Raw genomic sequence first — 14,726 nt, forward strand, 5'->3', positions numbered from 1 at the left:
TGGCGGGGGCGGGGGGGCGGGGAGGCAGTGGGGTGCAGAGGACATCCCTGGGGGACTAGAAAGGGAGCTGCTGCAGTGGTCTAGGCAGAGTGTGGTGACAGTGGAAGAGATGGGGAAAATCAGATTCAAGCTACACTTACAGGGTAAAATCAGCTGGACTTGGGTTGGGTTGTATGTGGGAGTGAGGGAGAGAGTAGGTCAAAAATGACCCTTCCAATACGTGGTTGGAGTCAGAGTTTTTTGCAAGACCCTTTCCTGGCTCTCCATGTAACTCAGGATAAGAATGGCTCTCATTGGGGTGCCTGGGTGGCTCAGTCGGTTAAGCGGCCGACTTCGGCTCAGGTCATGGTCTCGCGGTCCGTGAGTTCGAGCCCCGCGTCGGGCTCTGTGCTGACAGCTCAGAGCCTGGAGCCTGTTTCAGATTCTGTGTCTCCCTCTCTCTGACCCTCCCCCATTCATGCTCTGTCTCTCTCTGTCTCAAAAATAAATAAACGTTTAAAAAAAGAATGGCTCTCATTTATTGAGACACACTTGGGGCCAGGTACCCTGGGAAGCGCTTTATAGGACCATCCCGTTGAATCTTCGCAGCAATGCTGTGCAGTGGGAACAGACTTCCTCATTTTACAGATAAGGACACTGAGGCTCAGACAGTGGAACAGCCTGCTTAGCGCACATTGTGAGTAGCAGAGATGGAATTGAATCCGAATCCAACTCTAGAGCCTTCACTCTCTGCCTTGTTGCTATCTCCCCAGCCCCTGTCATGACTTTCTGGTCCCTCTCCCACATCTGTCCCTTGACTTCCTGGTGCGTTTCCCAGACACTAGTCAACCTGGGCGACTTGCTGGTGGAGTAAAGGCGATCGATCACAAGTTCTTTGCTGTTCCTCCCGTTATGGCTTTCCTTCCTTGTGTATCTGGGCTGGACGGAGGGCCTTGTTCAACAGAACACGATGGAAAGGACATTCCTGGACTTTGAGCCTGGCTCATCAAAAGCCTGGCAGCTTCCACCGGGGCCTCTTGAACACTCTCTCTGGGAACCCTGAGTTGCTGCTCAAGTCCAACCACCTTGAGCCCATCCTGCTGGAGACCCCATGTAGAGCCTCTGCAGTCTAGCTGAGCCCAGCCTTTCTACCACTCCCACCAAGAAACCAAACACACCAGGGAAGCCGTGTTGGACCCTCCGGACCAGAGCAGCCGCCAACTGAATTTGTGACTTGGGCCGTGCCATGTGGAACCGAAGAATTACCCAGCTGACCCCAACCCAAACTCCTGACCTACAGAGTTGTGGTATGTAATAAAATGGTGGTTATTTGAAGCCACTAAATCGTGGGGGATAGACGGTCCAGCAGAAGGAGATAACAGGGATGCTTAGTGCCTAGCCACCCAGCCCCTCCAGTCTCTGCACCTGAGTTTATGCCATTCTGACACCCGGAAAAGCCTTTTCGCAGATCCTGAACTATCAAAATTCTGCCTTCTCAAGCAGGTCGAACACAAAGAGAAGCGATCGGGCTGTGTGCTGCCCGGCTTGTGTTTGCTCTTACGCACTGCTCCGTGCCAGGCAGCACCCCCACTACGGAAACACCATCAGCCGCTCTTGCCCTCTGACTTGGGTTTGGCCAATAGAGGGGGCAGCAGCAGGAGGTCAGAAAGTGGGAGGAGGGAGACGTCAGGATGTTTGTTCCTTCTCTCCCCCCTTGCACAGTCAGTCACCGGGTCAGCTGTGTCTCTCCACCAAGGCCACAGCTCCTGGCAGGCGGTCCGGTCCAAGCCACACTGCCCACCTTCAAAGGCAATGATTCCTTTAGTTACCAGCCTCAGGCTACTGCGCCACCCCTTCTTGCTTTCCAGAAGCTCTGCTCTGGGTTCGAGTTCCCTGGAAGCAGAGCCTGAGGTGAAGATTTGAGTACCAGGCTGTGTATTTGGGAAGAGGCCCAGGAGACGCAGGAAGACAGGAAGGGAGCCGATGCAGACGGGCTACAGGACCAGGCGCCCAGAGCTCAGTTGTGCAGCGAACTCCGGGAGACCATGTAGAGTACGTGTCAGAGTTAACCCTGCTGAGCAGTGAGGAGGCCGGGAGGTTTATCTATCAACTGCCCTTTGACTTTGAGGACATTCACTTCTGGGCACTCCGGGCTTGCTCAACCCGCTGGCTCAGCTTGTTCCCATGGCTAGAAAACACCAGGAGAAAGAACGAGCAGGAGACGGACCCTGATACTACATGGCATGAGTGCCATGCAGAGGCGATGCTGAGGGCTCTCGGGCTGGGCCCTGACAGCCACGCCTGGCCACAGCTTTGTGAATCCCTTGTTTTTTCCCAGCTTTACTGAGGGATGATTGACAAATGAAATTGTAAGATATTCAAAGTGTACAATATGGGCCACCTGGGTGGCTCAGTCAGTTAAACGTCCAACTTTGGCTCATGTCAGGATCTCACGGTTTGTAGGTTCGAGCCTCGCATTGGGCTCCAAGCCCGCTTGGGATCCTCTGTCCCCCTCTCTTTGTGCCCTTCCCCCGCTTGCACGCTCTTTCTCAAAATAAACTTTAAAAATTAAAAAAAAAAAAAAACCAAAGTGTATAATGTGATGATCTAAGCATACATGTGAAAAGATTCTCCCCCCACCATCAAGTTAATTAGCACACTCATCATCGTATATTTACCTCTTTGTTTGTTTTGGTGAGGACACTTATGTTTTACTCTTAGCACATTTCAACATTTCAGTTTTGCAAAAGTGTTATCCACGTAAGCCATCCTGTTATACATTATATCCTCAGAATGTATTCATCTTCTTAATGAATATAATTCCTTTATTAAACTCCCCTCAATTATTCAGTCTGAGTGTTTGCCTGCTTTCTGCTGGGACCCTGGGTGATATAGGCTGGTCTTGACCTTCACATAAATACAGGGTAGGCCAATGTCTACAGAGTTGGAAGAGGGGTGGAGAGAGAAAAATCTACCTCGGGATCTAATTCCAGCCAACAACAACAACAACAACAAATGAATGAATGAATGAATGAAAACAGAGAACTAATGAATAAGAATTGTCATAGACTCTAAGTCTAAAGTTCTCTTTCGGCCAGCAAAAGAGCCAACGCAGGATTAAAGCCAGAGATGGCTGATGTCCCGGAAAAGACAAGAGCCCCGAATAAGGATCCTTGCCCCGTTTTAATTAGTATCGGAAGGCTTACAAACGTGATGGGTGTGTACAAAGAGACAAGGAAACTGGCAACGTTAACTTGGGAACGTGAGGAAAGAGGGGGGTTTTGAAGATAAACAGTGTTTGGGGTCTGGGTCAATATAAAACAAAATCCGGGCGCCGGGCAGTCGGGAGGAAGGTTGTTTACAGTGGACGTGAGGCAGCACCCCTGTTTATCTTTGCCGAGGGGATGAGACAGAGGAAATAACCTCAGGGCTGACAAGGCACCTTTGCTTTTGTTAACCGTCTCCACTCTTGGCTGCTTTGCCTGCAGCGGCAATCCCTTGTCCAAATCACCAGTTTACCTACCCTGGCCCTGTCCTGGGAAAGCAGCTTTTCTGCCAGAGTACTGAATTGGGCTGCTTCCACCCTGAACATCTAATCTTGTTTATTTCATACACCTGTGTGCTGGGCACCTTTGTGCCATTCCTATTTCAGGCCTTTGCCTCTCCCTATTTGGGGGGCTCTGCACCCCCTCCCTATTTTGGGGTGCCTTTGCACCTATTTCTGCACCTTTGTGCCTCTCTATTCTCGGGGTGCCAATCTGGTTTACCCAAACTCGGGTGTGAGCATATTATGACTTTATTTCTTTATGCCTTGTTAACCCATTGGTGTAAAGCCGGGGGATTCCTAAGCTTATCCCCCACAAAGAATATTCTAATTGGACACAATAGTGATCAGGAATATCATGTCCAGTTAAATTAAGCTGGTAACTTAGTACTACAGAGCCCAATGTGATTGTTCGAGTTGGGAAGGGGAAAAGTTACAGAGACGAGAACCAGGCTTTCATGGCAGATTATCAGTTGGGGTAACCCTAGCTACTGTTACACATAGAACGTTATAGATACCCAGCAAATAGGCTAGAAATAGAGTCCTTGCTTATATAACAGTTGTGAGCAGGTGGCAACTCTCTACTTGGTCCTACGACATGTGGGTCTCAGGTGGCCTTGGGGATCATCTTTATTCCAGCCATTCACAGGGCGAAGAGAGTACTAAGGAGTGTAAGGGCTCCAAAGTGCACACATCACTCCTGCCCACATTCAATCCCCACAGCTGCCTCATGTGCCATACTGAATTACTGGGAAGGCTGGGACATGTAGTCCAGCAGTGCACCTGGGAAGGTGACCTTCCCATAAGACTTGTCATTGTATGTGTGTCAGAGAATTGTGTGACCTTGTCTAACCTTACCAGCCAGGTGGATAGTCTATAAAGGCAGGACAGGGTCAACTTATCCCAGATCCCCAGCCCTGACCCAGGGCCTGGGGGAAAGTAGGCACTTGTTACACGTTGGTGGAATGATAGGATGTAAGTAGGCAATTAAGGTTATTGTTGTTGAGCTTCTGAGGTATATGGGAAGCCCTTAATGAGCATGACCTTGTGTCCCAGCCCTGTGCAGGCTCAGGTTGCCTTGGATTAAGGGAGGGCAAGATGATGCCTAAGGAAAGAATTTCAAGACAAAGGTAAACCCCTCCCTACCGCACACACTCATGCAAAATTTGTGTCACAATAGTAGCTACTATTTATTGAGCACCTATTTTATGCTGGTCGCTGTTATTCACGGGCATAGGGTTTCATCTAGAAATTCCCACCCCCCCACCCCCAGCAGCCCTATGATGTAGGTTCCATGATTAGCCCCATTTGCTGGTGGAGAAATCAAGGCCCGAAGTGGTGAAAGATGAAGCTGGAATTTGGGTGTGAATATGCTAGACTCAGAGCCTGTGCTCTTGACCTCTACCAGTATCCAAGGGGATGCAGGGTAGGTTGGACAGCAGCCAGGTCTGGGGGAAGAGGCCTGGGTAGGCAGGCGGGAGCCCTGGGTTCGCATCCGGCTCTGTGTGACTGAGGGCAGGTCACCTCATTCGTTTGGCACGTAGTTCCCTCGGTTGGCTCTGCACCAGGCACTGAGGATATGCAGAAAAAAAAAACCCATCCTCTCCATGGTTTGCTCCTGGGCAGCAGGGGAACCAGCATCATCAATTTGATTCAATGTGACAAGGGTCATCAACTATTTCTTCCTCCTCGGCTCTATTGTCTTCCTCTGTGAAACTTTCAGCAAGGGGTTGGGAAGTCAAGGGTTGCAAACTCAAAGACCAACAGAGCAAGTTTGGAATGCAGACAGTCTGGAGTCCTGGTTCCACCGCTTGCAGCTCTGTGACTCAGGGCCGGTCCTCTCTGGGCCTCAACTTCCTCATCTGTTGAGTGGAGATAACACATATACACACTGAGCTCATGGGATAACACAGAGCCATCCCTGATTCGTAGGATAACCCACACAGATACCTAACTCGCAGCGTAACCCATATACAAATCGAGGTCATAGGATTCTGTGGGCTAAGACACACGCGGCCAGACCTAGCTCGTGGAATAGTACACAGACATGCCTCACTCGTGGGAGAGCAGTGGAGGTAAGGACTGTGCAGTGAGACGGCAGATGCCCCATAGAAATGCTGCTGTGCCGAAACGCGAATCCTCCGAGTGTTCAAGGAAATCCAGAAACCACACTTTCAATGTTTAAAATGTGTTCAGACAGACGGTGACTATACTTATCACGGTGAGCAAGAGTAATTTATAGAATTGTCAGATCAATACGTTGTACACCTGAGACTACCAGAATGTCACAATTACACTTCAATAATAAATTTTAAACTTAATTAAAACCAAGAAGTAAAGCTCTAAGAATACTAATAAAAAAAAATAAAGAGGGGCGCCCGGGTGGCTCAGTTGGTTGGGCAGCTAACTTTCGCTCGGGTCATGATGTCACCATTCTCGAGTTCCAGCTGTGCTGAGTGCTCAGACAGCACCTGGAGCCTGCTTCCGATTCTGTGTCTCCCCTCTCAAATATAAATAAAATAAACATTAAAAAAAAGTATAAAGATGGGCAACGCAGGCTAGTACGGCAACTCTGTGCAGATGCCTCCTTCCATCTCTCTGCTCTGCCGTCCCAAGCATGTGGCCTTTATCCTCATTGTCCAGCATGGCTGCTGGAGCACTGGCCATCACATCTGCAGCCCAAGACAGCAGAGTGAAGGAAGAGCTCTCCTCTTTTAAAGATAATTCCTGATTTCCTCATGCCACTTCCACTCTTATAGTCAAATGGCCATACCTAATTGAAAAGAAGACTGAGAAACGCTTATAGCCGGGAGGCAAGGTAGCTAGCTAAAATGCGAGGTCCACCTGCTCAAGAAGAGGAGACAATGAGCCATTTGTGCCACATCAAAGAACTGGGTGTGTGAGGAGGGTGTGTGGATGGGCGGAGGGGTGTTGCCGGGCTGCCAGATTCTGCCTTCTAGGCCTCAGGTGTCTTTACAGCCTTGTCTGACCAAGAGAAGAAAATCAGAGAATAAGACCGAAAGAGGGTAGCTGAATATAACAATGACAGCAACAACTTACCAAGGACCTGCTATATTCCAGGCTCCACGCTGAGCCCCGGCGAACATCACAGATTAGCATCCCAGGCTCTCTCGTGGGTGAGCCTCCTGCTGTCAGGCGGGAGGTCCTGTCCTGCCCGTGCCAGCTGGGGAAGGAGACTTAGAAGTCCGCCGTCTGCCAGACAGATAACCACCAGCCTTTCTGTTTTCAGTCCTGCCCTACACCTCGGTCTTTGGAGGTTCTTGGTCTCTCTCATCCCTGAGCCTTTGATCTCCAGTTGTCTTGTGTCCTGATGGCTCCCCTGAACAGTCAGGGTTCAACTTTCTGGGTTTCTCAAGTCAGCCTAGCATCTGTTTTCCAGCTTCTAGAGTTTGGTTGACTGTTCTCATCTGCTGTGAGCTCCTCACATGGTCTCTTTGTCCCAGTGGAGAGGTGTGCATTTTTAAAAACGCTTTTATGTCATTTTATTAGAATTTCAAAAACAATGGAGGCGAATAAATGTGTTCAGTCTGCCGTGTTTAACCAGGAGCCTCCAGCCTGCATTCTTGGGGCGCCCTCAGCACACAGGGTTCTCTCTTGCTCTTAACCCCGGGGAATGTTTCTCTCTCGCCTCCATAGCCCAAACCTGCTTGTCAAGTGCGACAGCCTTGCCGCCCTCTTCTTTGTACTTAGGAAAAAGAAATCTCTGATATGGCTCATTTCTGAGAAGTGTGGACTTTAACAAGTTAAAAATTTGAAGGTGGGGATGAGAGTTAGTCATTTCTGAATTGGAACATCAGAGTAAATCTCCCTCCAAAGCAATATTTCCACTGTGTTTACAATGGAGTCCAAAGTCAATGCTCAAGGGGAAAGCCAGGTAGAGCCACGCTTATCCTTACAAACGACTGAACAGACACATTGCCTCTCGGTGAGTCTGACAGAGTCACCCTTTCCTCCAGAGTTTTCTCCCGGTGTCTTGGTGAAGTGCCTGCAGGAGATCCTGGTTTTGGTTGAGGAGCCATGTTCTATGAACAACACGCACCTCCAGACCCTGGGACCCCCTCCGTGCACCGTGATGCTCGTGATGCTGGTAAGAAAAGGGGCACATGGGGGCGCCTGGGTGGCGCAGTCGGTTAAGCGTCCGACTTCAGCCAGGTCACGATCTCGCGGTCCGTGAGTTCGAGCCCCGCGTCGGGCTCTGGGCTGATGGCTCGGAACCTGGAGCCTGTTTCCGATTCTGTGTCTCTCCCTCTCTCTGCCCCTCCCCCGTTCGTGCTCTGTCTCTCTCTGTCCCAAAAATAAATAAAAAACATTGAAAAAAAAATTAAAAAACAAAAAAAAAGGAAAGGGGCACATGGTCCCCAAGAACTAGGGTGACCGACCGCCCTAGTTTGGTGGGACTAGGAGTTTCTGGGGACACAGGACAGTTGGACAGATGGTGGAGTAGCTCAGAGAGCGCGCTCTGGAGCCAGGATGCGGGGGCCAAACCCTAGCTCCAACACTCACCAGCTCTGAAGCAAGTCACTTTACCTCTCTCTGCCTCAGTTTCCTCATCTATAAAACGGGAATCATAGTCAGAACAAGTCTACTCCGTAGGTTTCTGCAAGGATCAAGTGAGTTAATAGATATAAAGCACTTAGAATGTTTACAGGCCACCATCTCTTATCTGAAACCCTGATGTCTCAGGGCCCTCGTGTGTTTTGGGATTTTGGAAGCTTTTGGGTTTTAGAAAGCACACACCAGGGGCGCCTGGCTGGCTTGGTCAGTGAAGCGTTTGACTCTTGATCTCGGGGTTGTAAGTTTGAGCCCCCACGTTGGGTGTAGAGATTACTTAAAAATAAAACCTTAAAGGGGCGCCTCAGTGGCTCAGTTGGTTGAACATCCAACTCTTGATTTTGGCTCAGGTCATGATCCCCCGGTCGTGGGACTGAGCCCCATGTCAGGCTCTGCGCTGAGCATGAAACCTGCTTAAGATTCTGTCTGTCCCGGGGCGCCTGGGTGGCGCAGTCGGTTGAGCGTCCGACTTCAGCCAGGTCACGATCTCGCGGTCCGTGAGTTCGAGCCCCGCGTCAGGCTCTGGGCTGATGGCTCGGAGCCTGGAGCCTGTTTCCGATTCTGTGTCTCCCTCTCTCTCTGCCCCTCCCCCATTCATGCTCTGTCTCTCTCTGTCCCAAAAAAAAAAATAAATAAAAAACGTTGAAAAAAAAAAATTAAAAAAAAAAAAAAAAAAAAAAGATTCTGTCTGTCCCTCTGTCCCTCTTCCCAGCTCACACTCTCTCTAAAAAAACAAGATAAAATCTTTTTTAAAAAAAAGACAAAGCACACACCTTATGTTATGTAACACACCAGTGGGGTCTGGGTTAGCATCCCATAATTAAACACATTAATATTTCTGCAGAAAAGAATGTATGAATATTTATACATGTGCTCAGGTTAGATTTGGGGCACCAAATGAATTTTGGTACTAACCTTATTTTGTTCAGAATTTCTTGGATTCAGAAGTACGGGGAAGGAGTTGTAGACGTGTACAGTTTGCTGGTGTTATTATTATTATTATTATTTTTGAAAGAGAGAGCACAAGCAGAGGAGGGGCAAAGAGAGAGGTAGAGAGAGGATCCCAAGCAGGCTCCCCGCTGTCAGCACAGAGCCCCACGAGGGCTCAAACTCACCAACCGTGAGATCATGACCTGAGCTGAAATCAAGAGTCAGATGCTTAAGCGACGGAGCCACCCAGGTGCCCCTGCTGGTATTATTGTTTAACGGACATCTGGTGTAGCTACCACACAATTGCTCCTTAAGGACAACTCAGGCTTTTGTGCCCAAGGTCCCCACTCGTTCCTGAAGCTTCCTAGTGGGGTCTTTCTTTTTTTTTTTTTTTAATTTTTTTTTTCAACATTTATTTATTTTTGGAACAGAGAGAGACAGAGCATGAACGGGGGAGGGGCAGAGAGAGAGGAAGACACAGAATCGGAAACAGGCTCCAGGCTCCGAGCCATCAGCCCAGAGCCCGACGCGGGGCTCGAACTCACGGACCGCGAGATCGTGACCTGAGCTGAAGTCGGACGCCCAACCGACTGCGCCACCCAGGCGCCCCCCTAGTGGGGTCTTTCTGCACCAGCAGCTGTGAAGGGACATTCTCTTTTCTTCTTTCTCTACCCAGACCCTCAGTGTAGTAATTTCTCTCTGTTCCTGTCAATATGCGGATGGTGGGTGGTTGTTGGCGATAGTGGCAGCTGGATGCAAATTCAAGTCCCCAAGCACCTTCCTGGGTCTGAGCTGGGGAGCCCGCTGGGCCCCGGTGGCCAGAGCAGGGGCGTGGGTGGTGGTCATCAGCGTGGCAAAGTCACGAGCAAGCTGAGCTTCCGGCAAAGCGGCCATGGGTTCCGTGGGTCTGGTCTGGGAGGTGATATGGTAAAGCCAAAGAAGGAGTCACGGCCCCTCAGCAGCCCCTGGGCATCCACAAAATCACCACCAAAGACACTGATTTACTTGCAGAAAAGTGTCAGAGGAGACTAGTTGGGGCGTGTCTGGGAAATGCACTCCGGGAAATGCATGCTTGGCGGGTTACTAGGGAGTTACAGTGACTTCAAGGAGCAGGCGAAGCCCCCCAGCACAGCCACTGGGAGAGGGCTCGCCTCCAACGGCTCTCCACCCTTCACAGAGTGCCCTCCCCGCCCTCCTGACGCACACATTCCTGGCACAACTGCCTCGACAGGGGATTATTTTGCAGATTGTTTCTTTCTGGGTGTGATTGTCTGGGAAGGAAAATTGGCTTCTGCGTGTTTTCAGTGAAGCTTTGGCAACCAGGGACGTGGGCTCTTTCCCAAGAGGGAGAGAGAAAGGGAGGATTGGGGTCAGGCCTCCACGCCAGACGCAGGTCTAGCCCCTTGGGGAAGGCGCCTGATTTTGCCCGTAGGGCATTTCTGAGCCTTCTGCAAACTGGAATCAGAGTAGTCGTGGTTCCCCCATCTTTTCACACCCTCCACTACATGGGGTGCCCCCTTCCCCTCTTTGCCACTTAGCTCCCCCTTTACCCCCAAAGGGCCCTAGACTTTGAACCTCTCCCTCTTTTTCTCACTTCCTCTCTGCTCGCAAGTAAAGAACTTAAGAAAGAATCCTGGACCAGGAGCCATGAGACTTCAGTCCAAGTTCAGCTCTGCCCACCAATACACTGTGACCTCGAACTCGTCCCTTGTCTTCTGTGTGCCTCAATCAGGAAGACTGAGGTCAGGGATCAGGTGAGCTAGAAAATCCCAGCCAGGCTGAAAGGGGCAGCTTAACGTTGCCGCGTGGAAAAGTGAGCCCAGTGCTACCCGATTTCCGACTTTTCGGAAGAAGCTGTATTAGTCAGAATAGGTTGCCATAACAAGCAGCCCCAACGTTCAAGGCTTTAAAATTGCTAAGGCATGTATCCTGGTCCCACCACAGTCTGTAGGCCAGCCACGGGTCCTCCCCCCGCCCACTCCTTTTCTCTGGTGGCTCAGCCACCGCCTAGGGCCACTCCCCAGGTCCTCCCCTGGACCCCTGCTGTTCATTCCGTGGCCTCCGTGCCAGGCGGCCTCCCGCAGGAGTCTATCGGTGAGGCGGCGGCCTCCTCCTCGTTTTGCACTCGCACAGCTCGTTCCACAAACATCTACTGCATGCCTACTCCACACCAGGCCCCACGACAGGGAAGGAGGACGTGAGAACCCCCAGGAAACCCTTCCTTCCCTTGAGGAGCTCACAGCTGTTTTGACCTCTGGGTGGAAAACAGTGTTGGATTTTTAAAACTAAATATTAGAGCTATTTGTCACTGCATTACATTTTAGCAGTGGCCCAGTCCTTAATCGAAAAGAAGGACTCCTTGAGGGGGAAATTCTAGGCCTAATGACTGCTAGGGAGGGCCGGGGCAGAGTCCACGGGTGGGAATGTCCCTTCCAGGCTCTAGGGTTCAGTGTGTGGGAGGGTTCAGGCAAGTGCTTTGCCCCAGCCTCAGCCTTCACCTCTGTGAAATGGGAAAAGGGATCTATCTTAGAGGCCGTAGGGAAATAAGAGAGCCACGTAGCACAGCTGATCACGGTGCAGAGAACACTGGAGATGCAACCCCCGCCCCCACCCCCGCCCCCGGCCAGTCCCCAGTGACCACTGTAGTGAGTCAGGGCTGACTGTTTTGGGGCAGGCAGCGTGTCAGTGTCAACCTTAATTCCCAACCAACATTTTCTGGGTGTGACCCTGGGCCAGGCCCTGGGGACGTGTAGTGAGAAGGTCTGGCCCCGATGACAGGAACTTAGAGTCCTGGGGCAGCTGCCTTGTGACTTCTGTGGGTGTGAGGCTGGCCCTCACCTGACCCCTCACGGGGGTGAGCCAGCCCTCGCCCTCAAAGCGAGAGGCGGATGGGGGGACGCACGTGGATTCCAAGTCACTTGACTGTAACAAGCAGGTTGATCATCTTGGTGGACATCAGCAAGGCAGCGTCAGAAGCCCAGGGGTGAGGCCCCCTGGGCCGGAGGTTGGGGAGCATTGAGACGGCAAAGGAGGAAGAAAAGCCTTCTGCTCAGGCCTCGCTTCACAAAGGTGATGTTGCCACTTACTCTGGGACCAGAGCACTTCTGCTGGTCGAACACCACCAAGGTGCGGCCATAAGACCCATTTTATAGGGGGCGCCTGGGTGGCTCAGTCGGTTAAGCATTAGACTTTGGCTCAGGTCATGATGTGAGTTCGAGCCCCATTTCTGAGCTCCTCTCTCCCCATCTCTCTGCCCCTCCCCTGCGCGTGCTCGTGTCCGACTTCGGCTCGGTCATGATCTCACAGTTCGTAAGTTCGAGTCCCACGTCGGGCTCTGTGCTGACAGCTTAGAGCCTGGAGCCCGCTTCGGATTCTGTGTCTCCCTCTCTCTCTGACCCTCCCCCATTCATGCTCTGTCTCTGTCTCAAAAATAAACGTTAAAAAAAATTTTTTTTAATATTAAAAAAAAACCCCATATTATAGATGAGGACATTGAGGTGCATAACGATGAGGCCAACTTTCTCAAGTCTATAGGGCTGCTAAGGGGTGGCCTGGAGATTCAAACCCGGGTCGACACTCTCTTCTGTGCTTCACAATGGTGCCCGGGAGGGAGATTTCTGTTGAGGGTCTCAGAGGACCTCCTCCCTGAGTTCCAAGTCAGCTGTGCAGGACCGAGGAAGGGAAGCAGGCCGGCTAGGGCTCTGAGGGATCCGGCAAGGGCTCTGAGGGATCCGGCAAGGGCTCTGAGGGATCCGGCAAGGGCTCTGAGGGATCCGGCAAGAAGTATATTTCTCTGTCCGCGGTGTGCGGTTCATCTGGGAAGCTGAGGTTACTTCCTCCCTCCCTTTCTCCCTCCCCTCCTTCCTTCTCTCTTCTTCCTTTCTCTTTTTTTCTTCCTCCCTCCCTCCCCTCCCTACTTCCTTCCCTCTCTTCCTCCTTCCTTCTTTTCTTCCTTCTCTCCCTCCTTCCTTCCTTCCTTGCCTCTCTCTTCCTTCTTCTTCCTTCCTTCCCTCCCTCTCTTCTTCCTCCTCCTTCCTTCCCTCAATACTTCCTTCCCTCCATCCTTTCCTCCCCCCTCTTCCTCATCTCTTCCTTCCTTCCTCTTCTTCCTTCCTTCCTTCCTTCCTTCCCTCCCTCCCTCCATTCGTTCGTTAGTTCCTTCCTTCCAGGTGGATTCCCAGCCCTGGCAGTTACTATCTGGGTGACCCTGGTAGGTCACTTCAGCCTTCTGAGCCTGTGAGCCTACTGTATACCAGGTACTGCTCAAAATATACTGAGGGCAAACAGTGAGCTAGACAGACTTGGTCTCCAGCATCCTGGGGCAGCGAACTGGCTCTGGAGGCCTCCTAGAAGAAGCGATGCTCGAGGTTCATGGGGTGGGCATGGTGGGGATCTCGTGCTGCGGAGAGGTGGAAGGGGATCACAAAGCTTAAGCTCTAGAGCCCCTCACTTGCCAGGCGACTTCCAGTGACCTGGGAGGGGCCCCAACAATGCACACTCAGGATCACATGCTGTTGTAGAGTCCGCTAAAGCAAGCTATTTTCACTGCAATTAAGAATGCTGCCTCTCCCCTCTCCAACTTCCTCCCTGTCACACTTCCCCTCCTTTTGGGTATCGGGGGAGCTGCTGTGGCATTTTGGGTATCCAGCTAAGGGGAAGCTGTCACAGAATACTGACATCGATGAAAATAAAAAATAATAAAACTCAAACTACACCAACACAAACAGGATGTGGACAAGAAACTGGTTGAGAGGTGACATCGATGCAAATAATTTTTAAGGTTGGTAATCAAGGAAAGCTGCAAGTCCTGAGATCCTCTATGATCCTTGATCTCGAAGTTTTTCGAAATTTGACAGTAATCCTAAGACCTTTGACATTACCAATAATGACTTGTGAAGTTGAAGGAAACTTTTTGAAACTATTGACAACAGGGGAAAAAAACTTTGGGTCACCTGTGCTAAAGAAAACTAAGTTATCTTCTTATTCTCTCTAAAGAAAATGTCACATGAAGAGATTTCCCCAAAAGTATATAACCAAAATGTAGGAATAAAGGTATTATGGCAGCATATCAGGTGATTAACATAAATATTATATTGTTTTTCTGGACATTGTGTAGCATTTATGAACTTTTTAAATTCTGTTGTGGTTTTGTTTCTCATTCTAACTATTCACATTTTTGTCTGATTTTGGGGGGTTTTTTCTTAAAGAAAGTCTCCAGCTTTATATGTGTCGGGCCCACAAAATCTGATGCAATTCTATGGAGAGGATACAGCATGTACAAAGGCCCAGTGGTAGTGGGGTGGGAACTTTGCTGTGTTTAAGGAATAGAAGCACAGAGAGGACAGGCAGAGGAGGAGAGGAAGGTATTGCCCATAACCCTGACTTGACCTCTCACTGGCTATGTGGCCAAACAGGGATCTCCAGAGAGATCAAGGCCAAACAAAGGACCTCATAAGTCTTTCTTCAACCTCCTACCAGTGCAGGAATCCTCTCTCTGACAGCTTCCCACTGACTCTGGCTCTGCATACCCCCTGGGATGGGAAGCTCACTAAAGTCCTATGCTATCATAACTCAAAACTCTGATTGTGGGAAGTTCTTTTGTCAAGCTGACCGCTAACTGCCTTCAGTTCCCTCTTGGGTCCTCATCTTCCCTAGGGACCCAGAAATCATTGGTTACTGCCAGCTTCTTCCCATTTCTTTT

General features: G+C 50.5%; 1 long non-coding RNA gene across 1 annotated transcript; it reads left to right on the forward strand.

Annotated features, from left to right (window-relative positions):
- The first annotated feature begins 514 nt into the window (after positions 1 to 514).
- LOC131485810 (uncharacterized) lies at positions 515 to 7,084 on the forward strand. The gene is made up of 2 exons (XR_009249025.1): positions 515 to 1,286; positions 6,605 to 7,084. It is a non-coding gene; the product is annotated as an uncharacterized LOC131485810 (long non-coding RNA).
- Positions 7,085 to 14,726: the final 7,642 nt, after the last annotated feature.

Source organism: Neofelis nebulosa, chromosome 9 (assembly GCF_028018385.1).
Source record: "Neofelis nebulosa isolate mNeoNeb1 chromosome 9, mNeoNeb1.pri, whole genome shotgun sequence".
NCBI classification, from domain to species: Eukaryota; Metazoa; Chordata; class Mammalia; order Carnivora; family Felidae; genus Neofelis; species Neofelis nebulosa.